At 37.5% G+C, this 17,500-nt stretch overlaps 1 protein-coding gene across 1 annotated transcript in view; it reads right to left on the reverse strand.

Moving 5' to 3' along the window:
- LOC137633608 (uncharacterized) overlaps nt 1-17,500 on the reverse strand; it is a 233,894-nt gene that overhangs the window by 190,339 nt on the left and 26,055 nt on the right. The window lies entirely within an intron of this gene.

Below are 17,500 nucleotides of genomic sequence, written 5' to 3' on the forward strand. Positions count from 1 at the left end.
AACTACTCACAAAAAGCCAAAATCAAAGGCTATACCACCATGTGCGCTTACTACACAGCATCTATAAGGCTTAAAACACTTCTAAAAGGCTGAAATCACTGAGTGCCTCACCACTTGCATTGTCTAAATATCCACTTGCTTTTCCTGTATCTCCTTGGAGGATTTTTTTTGGGGGGGGTTATTTTTATTGTTATTTGCCAAATTCGGAGAGAGAGAGAGAGAGAGAGAGAGAGAGAGAGAGAGAGAGAGAGAGAGAGAGGAGAGAGAGAGAGAGAGAGAGAGAGAGTAGTTAGTGAAATGATTGTTTGTTGTGAGAAAGACTGTAGGTAGAACTGAGGTTGTTTGTTGATTTTTAGCTAGGTTAGGACAGTGGCGAATGGCTTGGGCGAAAGCTCTTCTTGATTTGACTGCAGCAAGAGACAGTTGTGTGAATACTGGATTATTATTAGTATTCTTTCACCAGTGTGGAAGTGTTTATTTCAGCAGTTTTTTTTTTTTTTTTTTTTTTTTTGTATTTTGGCCTGGACTGTGTTGTTTGCTGCCCTTTTATGTACATGAATAGCTTGATGATGGAGACCCAGACTGTACAATGATTTTTGGAATACATAGGTGATCGAGAATTTTTAACCATTGATGACCTGGCCCGTAAAATAAGATATTCATGTTTGTGATGATGATGATGATGATGATGATGATGACAGTGATGATGACCACCACCTAAGTGACTGTCCTGTCAAGTAGATTGGAGCATGAGTGTGTATTGTTGGCAACCCAACTGCGGCAAATTGCCATATGAAGACTGGACCCTTTGTTGGGTAGAGTGTTGATATTTATAAATTTACATATATAAAGATTTAATTAGGTGTTTTTAGAATACAATGATTTATTTTAGTTTTAAGTATTTTTTGGTACAGTCTGTGAACTATGTCGGTGTCAGGATTTGTGAGGAGTTTTCTATTTTTTTGAGTATTCTATCTACTGAATATTTTTTTTTTTTTTTTTTTTTTGAAGAATTAGGTCAAGGTGACTTGTTTATCTGTGCTTAGTATTAAGGTTTTGTGATTGATATTTTTTTGTTATTTGAATGTTTTTTTATCTAAAATTTAAGTGATTATTTAGGGCTAAGGAATACAGTTTAAGGCTATATTTTGTTTTTATGCCTTTTTTTCTAAGAATGTTAGGGGAAAGTTTGTTCTGGGACAATTGTCTGTTAGAGTGATCAAGGGTGTGGGGTTTGCTTTTGTGTGTATCCTCTTCGAGAAGCCTAACATTTATCATTATTATCATCATCATCATTATCATTATGGGTAGTAGTAGTAGTAGTAGTAGTAGTAGTAGAGTTGGAATTGATGTAAAGAGAGTAGCATCATTTGCATATGCAACAAGCCTCTTTTCTAGTCGAATCTACATTTTATATGTAGCCTATGAAAAAGGAAAAGTAATCGGCCAGGTAGAGTACCCTAGTGAGTACTGGATATTAACATCAACTACACTTTATGATTTATTTCTTAGAAATTAGATAATGATGCTAAGAAAAGACCAACTCACTCCCAACACTTTGAGTTAGAAAACAATGTCCTCATGATTAACACGGCAAATGGCACCACTAAAACCAATGCCAATCATAAGGAATTCTTTGCCACCATCAAGGCATTTCTTTACAGCATCCGAGAGTGTAAGAATGGCATCACATGCCACAAGGCCTTTATGAAAAGGCAAATTACAAATTAGTGAATATATGATTGCCCTTTGCCTAACTATTTAGACGTTTTTCAATAAGAATTTAAAAATCTGTAGATAATATGGGAGTTATAGAAAGTGGCCCATTATCAGTTGGACCTGAGCTACCATAAATTCATTTATATAATGGAGTAACATTACTAATTCTCCAACCTGTGCTAAAAGCTCCTTTTCTTGCTACCTAACTATTTGCTTTTACACCTACTTGAACATCCAGGTCAGTCAAGAGAGCTTTAATTTCAGGAGATCAAAAAGCTAGACTAGTTAGTTGGGTATGCCACCACATGCAATTACTGCCTTGTCTCTACAAGGTTTAAAACTTTTCCAGAATGCTAAAATAACAGGAAACATCACCACTTGCCCTTACTGCAAGACCTTTACAACTTTTACAACGATTCCAGAGTGCTAAAATTGTTAGGTGCTCAATCCCCAGAGAGCCTCTATATTGTGTATAACGCTTCCAGAAGGTTAAAATCACTGGCCATAACACAATATGTATTTATTGGATAACTCTTACAACGTTCACAACGCTTCCAGACTGCCCAAATCAATGGTAATTCTTTACTCATACAATCTGGACAATGGTTTTAATGCTTCCATAAAGTTAAAATCGGTTTTAATGCTTCCATAAAGTTAAAATCAAAGGCTGAAACCCAACATACACTCACTGTATACTCTTAATAGAATTTAAAATGCTTACTGAAATCTTGAATCCCTGCTGAATCTTTGTTCAGACAGTATATACAATTTATTGCATCAGTTTAGACACCGACTGTAATAAAAGAAAGCTAAGCATCCTGGCACATTGGGTAAATTCTGTAACATTCTCCAGGCTTTTACAGGCTACTGCTGAATACGCAAATCCATTCAATGTTGATTGCATCACAGTCACAGCACAAGGACCAGGGCACACAAACAGGGTCCTTATGCAATTTTATCAGGATTGCTCAGTCTATTCAGGACTTTATCGAAACAGGCAGAAGTACCAAGACCTCATTTACAGTATATTTCCAGGAGCAAAATATAACCGCATGATCGCTGGAAATTTGAAGAGGGATTTTTCGTCATTTTCATTGGTATCATCACACCAGGCAAAGGCACCAATAACAGTGATTATATATTAGTACCATCACCATGGTATAAATGCATGAGTTTTGGTACCTGAATTTTCTAGCCTTTCTATTTCCTTCAGGAAAGTTAAGTACACCAGCGTACAAAGGACACTCTAGAAATCCTGAATTTCCTGCTTTTTAACTGACTTCTTCAAAACTACCATGAGTAACGGGAATATTAATTATTCCATAGTACCAGTACATGAATCTGTTTACCCACACAGGAACTTTGGTCACTTCCATTGGATATATTCAGGTTTTCTTTTTGGTTTTATTGGAACATGGAAAAGAAGCGGAAACTCTATCTTCATACAAGATTATTCTACCTAATTCATGGTTTCATCAGAACGCACAAAAGAAGTGGAATATTAATAAGTGATTCTGTATAGAAAGGGTTTGCAATTTTTTCATACATAAATAGCAAAGTTTTTGTTTTGAAGATGCTGTAGTGCTGGATAAATTGCATAAAACACACCATTAAAAAATTTCTAATTTCAACACCGAGTAACAACCGCACTATCCTAAACTAAGCTTCTAGCATTGACTCTAGTGGGTGTTATTATCAAAAATAGACTTACCATCATGATAATTTATGATATATTAATTTTTTAACATTTTTACTTGACAAAACCTCTATATGAGGGAGAAATTTGGGTTAGTAAATAAGTTTTGATTAGTATTACTTAGTAATTATTTGAAAACAATGATGGTACTCGGACAAAAATACTTCAGACCATTATTATTATTATTATTATTAAATGCTAAGCTACAACCCTAGTTGGAAAAGCAGGATGCTATAAGCCCAGGGGCCCCAACAGGGAAAATAGCTCAGTGAGGAAAGGAAACAAGGAAAAATAAAATATTTTAAGAATAGTAACAACATTTAAATAAATATTTCCTATATAAACAATAAAAACTTCAACAAAACAAGAGAAAGAGAAACTAGATACAACAGTGTGCCTGAGTGTACCCTCAAGCAAGAGAACTCTAACCCAAGACAGTGGAAGGCCATGGTACAGAGGCTATAGCACTACCCAAGACTAGAGAACAATGGTTTGATTTTGGAGTGTCCTTCTCCTAGAAGAGCTGCTTACCATAGCTAAAGAATCTCTTCTACCCTTACCAAGAGGAAAGTAGCCACTGAACAATTACATTGCCGTAGTTAACCCCTGGGGTGAAGAAGAATTGTTTAGTAATCTCAGTGTTGTCAGGTGTATGAGGACAGAGGAGAATCTGTAGAGAATAGGCCAGACTATTCGGTGTCTGTGTAGGTAAAGGGAAAGAACCGTAACCAGAGAGATGGATCCAATATGGTACTGTCTGGCCAGTCAAAGGACCCCCTAACTCTCTAGCGGTAGTATCTCAACGGGCGGCTGGTGCCCTGGCCAACCTACTACCTGCTATCAGGAAATTTTTCCGAGCTAAAAGGGCAACCTTCTGAGTAAGTGTAAATGAGTCTTGTTAAACATTGTGTGTAGTTTACTTTCTGAATTGAAAAATAAAAATAAGTGCACTGAATATTTTTTGTAAACACCTAGAGTTAGAAATAGTATAAATATGATACAAGCAAATGCTGTGATGGTCATGATAAATTTTTATAAAAACAAATAATGTGACCAAGGTGGTGCAAATCTGCCTCACTAAGAGAATTATTACATGTAAGATCATATGTAAGTATATGCTCTACCTATGTAGGTAGGAATCTATTCCTGACTCATGCATTGGAGGCTGCTGCAGGTTTGGTCACCCAGTCTATATCCAGCTCTTGTAGGAGATGTATTGTCTTAAATTATACTCCATTCTGAACAACCTGTATCTCATTGACATCCTCCAGTCCTAAACTTCCTACATGGAGCAGTGTGTTGCTTATGATCTTAAACAGCCAGCATGCAGACTGCACGTAGGCCTACGGCTACTTCCCGGAGATCTGCAGGCCTGCTGATTCCCACTCAACCAGACCTTTGTGATGTGGCATGTGGACATTTATGGATGGCATATGAGCAACGTGCAATCGAGGCCTTCCCGACCGGATTTATCAACGTTACCACATCTGAAACACTTGGTACCCCAATTAGGGTTCCAGCATCCGCAGCCTCTGAAAAATGTTAAATGGAGTTGTCAACCTCCATGTTCCAATCAGGGCAAAGATCAATGTTGTGTTGGCTCCACTTTACAATGTGAAGAATCTGGTTCCGAAACAATAGAAGGGTTGACCTGGGTTTCGTTTGGTGCCTAAGGAAGGCTAGATTAGTACTCCAATCTCTGCTACCTAATCAAGCTCCTAGGAGTAGCGCACTGGCATAACATCGTTAACTCATGATTTTTTAGAATGAAAGAGAGGACCATCTAATTTAAATATACTATTAGGTATCTACCAGGTTGGAGGAATTGTGCGGGAAGCTTCCTATCTAGTTTTCCGGCCCTGAGAACCTCCCCTGAGGAATGTGATGCTGAGTTGGAGGACGACATGGCAGCAGCCATCGCTTTAGCAGCAATAGATACTCTACGTTAGGAGGAGCTCACGATGGACGTGAATACAGTCAATTCAGGGGCACCGAAGGATCCTGTACACATGTAACTGATAGCAAAGGTATCTGCAGGCCATTGGCACCTGCAGAAGTCGCCAGAAGTAGCCGGCCTTAAGCCGTTTTATGTTATGAGACATCGCCTATTAACTTCAGAAAACCAAGTACTTTACACATACGAAGTTGGGTATGTATGACTAGTAATCCAAGAGGAACCTCGTCGACAGATCACAGCAAACCTTCATGCAGGTCTTCATGGAATTGACTCCAGGTTCAGGAAGGCTCAACAGTCCTTCTACTGTCCTGGTATTGAGGCAACCTTCATCAGAACAGGAACTGGTGTACTGTTTGCAACACACATGCACCTTCTTCACCAGAGGATTCAATAACTGTCACGCCACCCCTAAACTACCCCTTATAATGTACGGTCACTGTTATGTTTCAGTTAGATGGGCGGGTGTACCTGAGTTACTCCGATAGGCTCAGGGGATGGCTGGCAATATCCCATTTCCCTAATGGTGCCAATTTCCAGAGTAATTTCCGTGCTAGGAGGCTATTTCATGAAGTGGAGGCCCCCAGAGGAGGTGTCCAAGGACGGAGGCCCAAACCTTGTGAGCCAATATATGTCGGCTTTCTTCATCTGCAAATTACCTATAGTGAAGTGGGAAAGCAGAATTAGCGGTAAAAACCGCCAAAAGGATAATCACGGAAAACACACTGTAGGGGACAGCCTAGACTGCGATAAGGAATTGCTCGTGATACTGCAATATTTGAACACTCACATTCGCGATATCAACTAGTCTGCTGCACATATGGAAACTGGTAGGCAATTACGAAATGGCGTTCCTACGGCATGGCCACATTAGCAGGTTGACAGACATTGGAATCACGAGATTCCAATCATTACCATTAGAGAAAATCGGTGGTAGTCACCCCAGCAGGACACTCAAACCCTTAGAGGAGTGGCCCACGAGCGAGTGGAAAACCTACTAACAAATGAATGGGACCGTACGGTGTCAATGGTGGATTCCCTTCCCCACTGGCAGTATAGAATATAATTTGATGGCAGTGGAGGTCTCTTGCTAAGAAATAGGATATTTCCCCTATTAGCGGCCTCGACTTTTCTCACAATCAGTCAACCCCCATCTCAACCATGTTGGTGGTACCAGTACACCCTAAGAAGCTGTCTAAGTGCCATGCATTGTTCACTGACTATGTCATGGACAATGACAAAGAGTATTGTTATATGCAATTCTTCCTTTCATTGTAATTGTAACCGTTTACTATTCCTCATTTCCGTACGGGTAAAAAGATATACAATTTTTTTGCATGAATAATATAATCATGTGAAAAACTGTTTGTAGCAAATTTCAAAGTTTTTTATTTCGGTGGCACAATTTCTGTTTAGTTATCCATGAAAAATGACGGGTATTTTTATTTTCCTTCTAAGAAGCATACTGATTACCCTTTTTTTGTCATCATCATCATCATCTCCTTCTATGCCTATTGGTGCTATGGGCCTCAGTTAGATTTCGCCAAATGTCCCTATCTTAAGCTTTTGAATCAATACTTCTCCATTAATCATCTTTTACTTAACGTTTCATAGTCCTCAGCCATGTAGGTCTGGGCGTCCAAACTCTTCTACTGCCTTGCAGAGCCCAGTTGAAAGTTCAGTGAACTAATCTCCCTTAGGGAGTGCAAACAGAATGACCAAACGTTCTCCATCGACCACTCACTATTTTCTCATCCACTTCTGGCACTTGGGAAATGTCTCTTATGGTTTCATTTCTAATCTTGTCCAGCCATCTAACTTCCAATATCCTTCAGAGGGCTTTGTTCTCAAATCTACAAAATCTGTTCCATATGTTTCCATTGACATACCACAAGTCTACTACTCATGTCCATACAGTAACACTGATCTCACTAAATTGATATGTAGCCTGATTTTTATGATTAATTTTAGGTTATTCGATTTAAAAATTTTATTTAACCTTGCCATTATCTGATTTGCTTTTTTCACTCTTACATTAAATTCCATTCTGAAGACCCCGTATTAGAAATCATAGTTCCCGAATATATAAATGATTCTACCTCAATCCTTTTTTTTTCCAATAATACATCACCTTCTATTGCATGTTCCGTTCTCATCAGATCTTTCTTTCTTCTATTTATCTTGAGCCCAACCTCCTATGATATTTCATACAGTCTTGGAAGTAAGCATTGCTAATCCTCTGGTGTTCTACTAATAAGGGCAACGTCATCAGCATACTCTAGATCAGCTAATTTCCTACTACCAATCCAGTTCAATGCTTCTCCACCATCTTCCACTGTTCTATGCCTTACAAAATTCCTGAGAAGTCTAAACAATACTGTTAACAACACATTCCCCTTGAGGAATCCACTGTTAACTGGAAATTAATTTGATATGACTCCACTAACATTAACTTTGCATATACTATTCTCATAAACAGACTTAATCAAATTCACATATTTAAAATGAACTCCATAATGAAGCAGGACTCTTTCAAAATTTGCCGGTGTACACTATCAAAGGCTTTTTTATTATAGTCCAAAAGCCATCAAAAGTGAATTCCCATATACTACGCATTTCTATACAGCGTGTCTTAAAGTGAAAATTTGGTCGGTAGAACTTTTACCTTTTTTTCAAATCCTCATTGTTCCTCTCATCTTTTGATCAATCTATCTCCCTATCCTCTTTAGAATAAGCAAACTATATATTTTCATGACAACTGACGTAATGTTATGTATCTCTAATTATTGCAATCAGTCAGATCGCCTTTTTTTCCCATTTTCACCAACACTTCTAGCTCCCACTCACCAGATTTAGCCTCTTTATTCCCTATTCTGAAAAAAATAATCTTATTAACCTTCTCGGAGTCACTTCATATTAGCTAATACCATCTCAGCAGTTATTCCATCCTATCCAAGGGGTTTCTATCTTTTGAGTTTTTTTTTTAAATAGCTTAGACTTTAAACACACTGAATTCATTCATTGGCATGTCAAAATCTTCCTCAGCTTCATGTATATCATTCAAATATTTCCCTTCATATCTCCTATCCATGACTTCACTGATGTGGTCCATCTAACGTTACCTTTCTTCATCCTCAGCTATTATAACAGTTCAATCTCTCTTTTTGATGGGTATAGGCTTCTTTTCATTTGTCACTGTGGAGATTTCATTAGTAATTTTATGAGCAATTCTTTCACCATTAATACTCGTTGCTTTACTGTCTAAATATTCTCTACAGTCATTCCTGGCTTTTCTTTTGACTTTACTATCAATACTGGAATACATAGCATGTTCTATCTTGTAATTTTGCATTACTTACTTGAATACTTTCAACTATCAATTTATGATTTTTTCTTCTTTTCTATAGTACCGCAAGTATCATTTGATATCCATGGTTTTCTCCTTCACTGGAAACAGACTGATAAATGTTCTTAACACCATACCATTCATCGCTAATCGCCTGCTCTTCTTCTCTTAGAGTCTATAAGACTGCAAAATGATTCCTGTTCGGTGCTTTCAGTTTCATTTTCAGTGTGGCTATTAGGAAGTGGTGATCATTACAAGTATCTACACTCGATAACCTCTCATATTTCTCAGAGTCCTCATTCTCTCTATATTGATGGCTATGTGATCTATTTGATTATTGTAGATGTCACAGGGTGAAGTCCTAGTGTATTTTTGTATGCACTTGTTCTGGAAAAGAGTACCTCCAATAACAAGATTGTTGATGAACAAAAACTTATTAATTGGGTTCTTTTTTTCATTTGCAACTTTGCTTAGAATTCTTTGCTGTGATCCTTCTGTTAGGGTTAATATGGTTTTCCCCATATTCCATCGGCTACCTAGCAACTTGATATCGTTCCTGAAATTATTCTTAATTTTGCAATGTTTATTAGGATGCTAAGATTTTGAAGACCTGACACCACAAAAGTGGTAAACTCTTTCATGGTAGTGAGACTTAGGGGCATTCCAATCAGCATCTTTTATAACAGTAGCACAAGACTGAGCCCTTCTGAGTAGTAATTGATAGCAATGCGAGAGAGTTGTCATTTCAAATGGATCGTACGACGTGTAGATTACTCTATTTTCTGCAGAGCCTTTTTTGTAATGGAGTCTGGGAAATATATACCTTTCCATGACTCCTTTTTCTAGCCACATGGTTACAAAGGAGGCGAGTTCCACAGTCCTGTGCTGATGAAAATTTGGGAGTGAAGTTTTGGATATCCTTAAACACTAGTGATCCCTTGGCATTAAGCTCTGTGCTTTTGGAGAAAAGGTGTAGTTTCCTCTCTTTAAGGATTGTGTTTGAGAGAAGTTTCTTGCTGGTTGGTGCCAGCAATGACCATATCAAGTATGAAAGAAAAAGTTATGTTAGGTATATTTCTAAACAATTGCGTTGTGTGTTTGTTATTTGAAAATGAACTTAGAAAGTCAGGGAGTGTCAAAATATGTAAAGCTAACAGTTTTAGACCATATGCCTAATGGCAGCATTGTCATTATAGTCGGTAATGATTGAACTACATCAAAATGTGTGAATTCTATTGTAAGTGAAATTTATTTGCTTTAAATGGTAGTAACTGGGTCAGATTTAGTTACAGATATGCACAACTGTCATAGGTTTTTCATGGATTCGAACGTGTTTAATGGAAGTGGTGATTTTAATCTTAGCAGGATTGTGGCTGAAAAGACTGACTCTATCGGTGGTGAAAGTGTTAGAGAAGCTTACGATGTAACTGTTCAGAAAAGTGATGTAGACATAGTCGATGTCCTGGATTTAAGTAATAGTTACTGAGATGGTTTAGGCACCAACATTCTGAATACGGATGAGCTACTCCATTGGTAGAGAGAGTATGAGATACTGACTTGTATTTTTGAATATCAGTTTGATAATTATCCCAATAATATGTGTGTGGAAATCTTTTGTCATTATGTTTGCCCCATATCAGTTAGCAAAGAGATTATTGAACAATTAGTAATCCCTAGGAAGCTACGCAATTTACTTTTGAAATTAGTTTATGATGATCAAGGACTTTCAGGGGTAGATAAAACTCACGAGTGTCAAGTTGATGGTAATCCCAATGAAGTAATTCCCAGAGCTCCGTTAAATAATACTCCATCGGAGGGAGAGCCTTTTAAGAATATCGCAATTAATATAGGTAGACCTTCGCCTAGAAATAAGGGAGAGAAAGTAAGTGTTATAAACATTGAAGAGGCTGGCTGAGGAAAGGATTGCCAGTGATTTGAGCTCTCTGGATGCGTTGTAAATGTTATAGAGGATGTGCAGTGTACAAAGTGGTAGAGTAGCTCTGTAAACGTTGCAAAAGCTATGTAGTATGTGAAAAAAAAAGGTTTAAGAAGATCGTTTGTCTTAAGGAAGCATTTTAAACGTTATTGAGGCTGCCTGATCAAAGATCTCTCAATAATTTTAGTCTTTTCTAACTGTTGAACATAAAGGGTGTGCAATGAGTGCATGAAGGCCGTGTTATAACTAGTGAGTTCAGCCTTCAGGAAGCGTTGTATACTTTATGGAGTCTGTGCAGTGAGTATATGTGGTGTTGTAGTAAGTGATTTTATCCTTCTAGAAGCATTGTATTAACAATCACTTTCTATTAAAAATCTATTAACTATCTTTTAACAATCACGGGTACTCTAACCCATTACTGAGAAGCAATCTCAGTAAGATGCTGCAATGCAAAAACTATAGTTAAAAGCTTGTTGAGTTATTCTTAAATGTTTGGTCTAACCTGCTCACACAGAAGCAATGGAGATGTATATGTTAGACCTCGATAGGATCTTCCATTTGGATGAGAGTTGCTTGTCTACTGTTATGACGCCAATGAAGGTCTTATGTGAAAATGGTCAGCCTTTTGCCTCTCAGATATCCCGTGAAAGAAATTTAACAATGCCTTGTGTCGCTACCATGAATGTTTCAGGCCATTAGATCCATCCAGTATTTATAATTCCAAGAAAGAGAAGGAATGATTCTCTCATGCGAGGAACTATTGATCTGTCAAAAGAAATCCTGCATCAAAATTGATGGACGAATGGTGAGTGTTATCTTGAGACGCTTCAGTAGGTCAAAGAAAGGACCTCTTGCTGAATGGACATTAAAATAAAGATTGTCTCGTGAACATTCAGGATATTGAGTATGTGTTGCAGAAGGCCCTCATCATAGCGACATTGCCTACTCATACAATGGCTAAGATCCAGCCGTTGGATATGTCTGTCTTTCGGCCTTTTAAGAGTTTCTCCATCTTCTTCCTCTGATGAGGTCAGAATACCAACTCTGACTCTGGTTTTGGAGCTTACTCAGATTTCTCCCAGGGAACTATATCTTGGCAGCATACTGATGTTGGGCCCTCAACTTTGGGAATGACAACTACCAAGCTCTGATTCTACCTGCAGGAAGCCTTATAGCTCTTCAACAGAACTAGACTAGCTTATGTATTCCCGAGTCTGTCCGATCCTACACTAACGATTCTGGTCATCCTTAGGCAAGGGCCAAAAAAAATGGCAAGGCCTTTATACTGACAGAAACAAAAAAGAATCTCTTTCAGAATTCCGGCCCAATGGCTAAAAGAAGAAGAAGGCTTAATAGAAGCGGGAACATGTCAAGGAGAGAAAGCAGGGTATCACCGACAAAGATGATTATAATCCTGTTCCCCTTGATGAGTCTTCGCATTTCTTAGAGGACATGGGGGACAGTGCGGATGACTCCTACCCTTCAAAAAGAAAACCAGAGGTGAGGGACTTCCAATAGTTTTTTTCCCCTTCCCAAATAGGCTTGCCTCATTGTTTTCTTTTGATCTTTTGATTTCATAAATCAATTTATTCTAACCTACATTCAATAATTCATTTTATATTTCAAGTGAATGGATTTGTTATTGTTTTAGCCTACATTAATAATTCAATTTATTTTTAAGTGAATTATTTCATACTAGTGGAGATGGATGAGGAAGATGTGTACAGCTCAGGAGATGCTGTTATGTATGTGGCTAAGAATTTTGCCATTAAGGAGGATGACCAGTTTGAGGAGTGAGGGGCAGCACAAAGAGGTAGACCAACAAAATTATAATACAAAAACCATTACCTCATTTCTGCATGAGATAGGACTAGCTCTGGAGCAGATAAGGAACTTCACATAGGTTTTCAACTCTTTGACATTTGAGTGATTTTGTTAGGCTTATTTTGCAGCACATGTAACCAACTCTTGAAAGGGCAAAAAAAAAAAAAAAAAAAAAAAAAAACATAAGAAATGGCTGTGTCTGATTATTAAACATTGTGCATCTTATTGCCAAGACAGCTTCACTTAAACTAGCCACTTTCTCTTTCAGGTTGACCCTATTCACGTAGCCTACGCTTGACTACAAACTTCACTGGCTCTTCATTACAGTAGACAAGTTATTTTTATCTTGTCAGGGCTGCACATGGACTCCTCCATTGCATTTTTATTAATCCTGAAGAATATCCTCCTTTCAGGGCTAATAGAATCCTGAAGAATTTTATCTTGCCAAGGAAATCCGAAACCAGGAGAGTGTCATCCTGTCACGGCTGACAAAATCCTCAAGAATGTCATCCTGTCAAGGCTGACAGAATCCTGAAGAATGTCATTCTTTTCGGGCTGCCCGAGTTTATAAGAATGTCATCCTGTCTGTAATGCTAGAATACTGAAGAATGTCCTCCTGATAGTGCTGCCAGAATCCAGGCGAATGTCATCTGGTCAGGGCTGCCAGAAACCTCAAGAATAACATCTAGTCAGGCCTGCTAGAATCCTGAAGAATGAACATCCTGTCAAGGCTGTGAGAATTCTGAAGAATGTCATCCTGTCAGGGCTGCTAAAATCCTGAAGAATGTCATCTTGGCAGGGCTGCCAGAGTCCTCAAGAATGTCATCCTGTCAGGGCTGACAGAATTCTGATGAATGCCCTCCTGTCAGAGCTGCCAGAATCCTGAAGAATGTCTTCCTGACAAAGCTCCTAGAATCCTGAAGAATATCCTGACAGTGCTGCCAGAATCCTGGAGAATATCATTCTGTCAGGGGTGTCAGAAAATCGAAAAAAGCCATCCGTTCAGAACAGCTTGAACCCAGAAATCTTATCCTGTCAGGGCAGCATGAATCCTGGAGAGGGTAATCCTGTCACAGTATCAGAAACCCCGAAGAATTTCCTCCTTTCATTGCTGCCAGAATCTCGAAGAATATCATTCTGTCAGGTCTACCAGGATCCTAAAGAATATAACTTTTTCAGGGTTGCATCATAAGGGGCAGGTCCCCTTCAAGGCTGTGACAGCATAGGTTAAGGTTCAATGATATCCATAGGGTTAAGGTATAAGTTTTCTTCAAGCTAGTCCAAAGTTAAAGTAAGATGAAATTCCTTTTTCCATACATAACATTATTTTTTAAAATGTATTATTTTCGGTTAAATAAATGTCAGTTTGTATGTGATAATCTTATTTAACCACGTGTTTTTGTTGAAGGATTTACATGGGTTCAAATTGAAGGGTATGTGTAGTCCTCATATAAAGTACATCTCTTCCCTGGGTGGGACGGCCCATATATTTTTTTCCTTTTTCCATAAAAAAAATATAACAACTTGAGTTTCTTGGGATCATACCAAACAGAATCATATCTTAGACTTTATTTTCATGATTATGTTTGTCCAATAAGTCTAGATATTAATTGAAAAAAATTCTCTAATACTACTGAATTGACACCACCTCTACCAAAACCTTTACGGAGACGAGCTAGTAAAACATCCACTGCAGAACTCCGTTTTTTAGTTATGATCCTATAATAAAGTTGTTTTTTTTTTCATTACAAAATGAAGCCAGAAGATTAATAAAGGAAGTTTTAAATGGTATTGATATTATGACGTGTATTTAGAGGACCTTCTTTTGTTTTCAAAAACTAAAGTCCCGGCAGCCTTTGGAAAAGCAAACCTTGCTTAAAATCTAAAGAAATGCTTATTTGGGAAAACTACCCCGTCTTTAGGTGATAAAGTAGATATCGGAAAGATTTGCTATCATTAGCTTCCCAGTCCTAACAATAAATATTTCCATAGATTTGTGCAAAACTTTTCAGATATAGGTGCTTCAATAACTAATCTTTTTAGAAAGGGATATGGTTTGGTATTCAATGAGGGGTATGTAGAAGCTTTCCATATATTCAAGGCCGTATTGCTTTAAGAGCCAATATTATTGTTACAAGAAGTGAAACGGACGAAGCACCCACTCTCGTATTATTCAAAGAAACTAAATAAAACTCAGCAAAACCATTCAGATATTGATAAGGAATTGTTCAGGTTTGGTTTAGCCTTGCAACACCTTAAGATTTATATACGTAATAGTCCTGTATTAACTCTGTATACAGATCATAATCTGTTAATTTATTTGAAGATATTTAGGAATAGGATTAAAGGGGTCATTCATTCGGGATTAGGATTACAAGATTATAAACAGAAGATAATTCTTATTAAATGGAAGATTAATGTCACAGCTGAGAGCCTTTCTTGAAATGTTTTAGAATAATAAAATCCTTCTTTTTTCCCCACATCAATGAATTAAAGGTTTTTCTGTAACACGTGTTGTGTGAGTGGAGTGTGAAAGAATTATTTACTGTTATTAGGTTGGCGCATGATGCACAGTTGTTCCTCAGTTCAGTGATAAATCTTTGATTTTTTCTTGGCTAAACTTTAAGAAGAAAAATATGTATAGTGTTTTCTATTTTTTTTTTGGGGGGGGGTGGGGGTGGTGGATTCCATATTATTGAAGAAATATATTATCAAAACAGGCAAAAAGCAAAATGAGATTCAAGTACCGTAGAGTTTGGCCAAAGCAGTCAACACCTCGCTGCTGTCAGCATTTTCCTAAAAAACCAAGTCTTGATGAACAAGGCTTGTCCCAAGATGTCATCGCTTTAATCAGTAGAGAGAAGTTTTTTGAGAAACAGCCTCGAGATATTTCAATGTTTATGAAAAATGTCATCACAAGTTGACACCTACAGAGCTTTTATTATGGCAAACTCAATGTAGCGATTGTATCAGAATTTTTTTCTAGAAGCTTCAATGGCATGATCGAGGTAGGCGTTCTTGAGGAAACCAATCAGCAGGAAGAATTGTAAAAAAGAAAAAACTTCTTGTATAGAAATGACGACCGACAAAATATTATCTCCAATATCCTGTTGCGTGTAAATAGAAACGAATTGAAAAAGCCTGCCCTTCCTGCTTGGACAAGAAGTAGCCAACACTGCCTGGAGCATGGCCTCAGTTCTACATTATCATTTAATTCTTGGAGAACACTTCTGATTTCCCAACTTGATGCCATCCTTCCAAAATCCTGTTGCCTCTGAATAAAGAGGAATTGAAGAAGTCTGCCATTCCTGCTTGGACAAGAAGTAGGCAACACTGCCTAAACCTGGCCTTAGCACCATTCTATCATTGAATTCTTGGAGAAGACTCCTGATGTCCCAACTTGATGCCATCCTTCCGTAAAGGCTTCGAATCCAAAGACATTGTGCCAGTCTCAAGAGAACTTCAGCCACCTTTTTTCCAATGTTCTCAAGCCTGAAGCCTATGTACCAATATCATCACAACAGCTGAAGAAATCTATTCCAATATTCTCAAGTATTATTCTACCTTAATGACTCGTCCTCTTTTCTATTATTTTGATTGATTTCATTTGACAGTTAATGTAACGTAATAAGTAACATTGATTTTCTTGCTGAATAATAATATGAATGAAAGTGAAGATTTTTTGTATTTTTTTTTCTATATTCATTCCAATGTTTCATAGTTTGTTGTTAGTTAATTTTAGTTTAAATATTAAAAGAAACTAACGATTTCATATCTACACCAAAGATTGCATATTTAACGGCAGTCCACTACTTAATTTGGGGTTATATTGTATTCCTTTTTAGTTGAAGCATAAACATTCTGCGAGAAAGCTCTAAGCTCTGTAAAGTTATTCCAAATCAAATCCAGTTTGTTGTTCATTAAATATGATAGCTCTCCTGTCTCTCCAAATGAGCATGTCTACAATCATCATTGGACAAAGTTTTGTGTTTCACTTGGTACCTTAGCACTCGAAAAGGGATATGCCTATTCAATTATGTTGTCTAGATTCTCATTCAAAGGAACAACAGTCTCAATGCTTTTATTCCTTTGTAACTAATTCAAGCTCAATGATCTCTCAAATTCACATTCTAGTTAACATGAGATTGTATTTATCTTTTACATAAGTATGATAAAACAGAGTAAAGCATTGCAGACTTTACTAAATATTAAATGGAGACGTAATCAGTTATATCAACAGACGAACCAACTTTACTTGTTATAACACCAGGGGATTTGGTGTATAAGAGCAATTACCAGAACTGTGAGTACCTCACTTCTGAATATCTCAGTGCTTGGTTCAGAAGCATGGCGATCAGTCGAGGAAAAAGAATTTAACCACTCCTTATGGTGAGCATTGAAATCATTAACAAATATTAATCACAACGCTCCATCATCTTGTATCTTACCCATAACAGTGAGAAGATTGCCGACCAGGGTTCGATTCCCAGCCGGACCCAAGCTCTTGTCTTTGTGTGATTTCGACTGGGGCTCTGATCCTGAGGTCGTTAAGAGAATCCAGACATTAATGTATCAAAAATATATATGGCTTATTTGAATATGAAAAACACGTCTAAATGTGCAAAATTTATCATTAATTGAATGCCAAGTAACAAACTACCAATTAGCTACGATGGTGAAGATGGGTTGATTTCAATTCTAAGTACAAAATACCTGAATTCGACAGGTATAAGTACAGAAGAATTGTCATTGACTTTTATCTTTCTTCGTGCCAAGTGGCTTAGTCACTGTCTATACAAGCTTGCCGACCAGGGTTCGATTCCCGGCCGGACCCAAGCTCTTGTCTTTGTGTGATTTCGTCTGGGGCTCTGATCCCGAGGTCGTTAAGACAATCCAGACACTTATGTATCAAAAATATATATGGCTTATTTGAATATGAAAAACACGTCTAAATGTGCAAAATTTATCATTAATTGAATGCCAAGTAACAAACTACCAATTAGCTACGATGGTGAAGATAGGTTG

The sequence above is a fragment of the Palaemon carinicauda genome, chromosome 43 (genome assembly GCF_036898095.1).
Source record: "Palaemon carinicauda isolate YSFRI2023 chromosome 43, ASM3689809v2, whole genome shotgun sequence".
NCBI classification, from domain to species: domain Eukaryota; kingdom Metazoa; phylum Arthropoda; class Malacostraca; order Decapoda; family Palaemonidae; genus Palaemon; species Palaemon carinicauda.